We start from the raw sequence: 673 nt of genomic DNA, 5'->3' as shown, positions 1-673 counted from the left end.
AGCAGCTTGGTCCAATGGCTCTTCCAACTGTTGTTTGAACTATGACATGATAACTTCCTTACTGTGTCATTGAGGATGACAGCAAATGCCTAGCCTTATCAGGCAGATACACTGTTGCATACATGGTGCCTGCCTCTTAGGGACCATAAGGTTCTGATTGTGTCAAAGAACCCATTCTCAGAAATGCTAGAGTAGAAACATGTATTTTAAAAATCAGTAAACTTTGGCTTTAAAGATTATGAAAAATGGAATTTGAAGGCTGGGTATAGTGGCACATGCCATTTTTTTTTTTTTGTTTTTTTTTTTTTAAATATGGAACGCTTCACGAATTTGCGTGTCATCCTTGCGCAGGGGCCATGCTAATCTTCTCTGTATCGTTCCAATTTTAGTATATGTGCTGCCGAAGCGAGCACAAATGTGTAGCCCAGGCTGGCCTCGAACTCGTGATCCTCCTGCCTCTGCCTCCTTCAGCAAATCCTACCGGCGTGCGCCACCACAACCGGCGGCACATGCCATTAATCCCAATCACAGAAGCAGGGCTATCTCTGTGAGTTTGAAGCCAGCCTGGTTTACATACCACAGTCCAAGTCAGAGATACACAGTGAGATGCTGTCTCAAAAATAAACTAAACAAGAATAAGAAAAGAAGGGAAAGTGACTTTTTAAGATAGCAT

The 673-nt window shown here is 42.6% G+C and overlaps 1 non-coding gene across 1 annotated transcript; it reads right to left on the bottom strand.

The window, feature by feature from the left end:
• Positions 1-306: 306 nt before the first annotated feature.
• LOC120100130 (U6 spliceosomal RNA) lies at positions 307-413 on the bottom strand. The gene has a single exon (XR_005499923.1). It is a non-coding gene; the product is annotated as a U6 spliceosomal RNA (small nuclear RNA).
• Positions 414-673: the final 260 nt, after the last annotated feature.

Source organism: Rattus norvegicus, chromosome 1, assembly GCF_036323735.1.
Source record: "Rattus norvegicus strain BN/NHsdMcwi chromosome 1, GRCr8, whole genome shotgun sequence".
Taxonomy (NCBI): Eukaryota; Metazoa; Chordata; class Mammalia; order Rodentia; family Muridae; genus Rattus; species Rattus norvegicus.
This window is presented reverse-complemented; position numbering and strand designations above follow the sequence as displayed.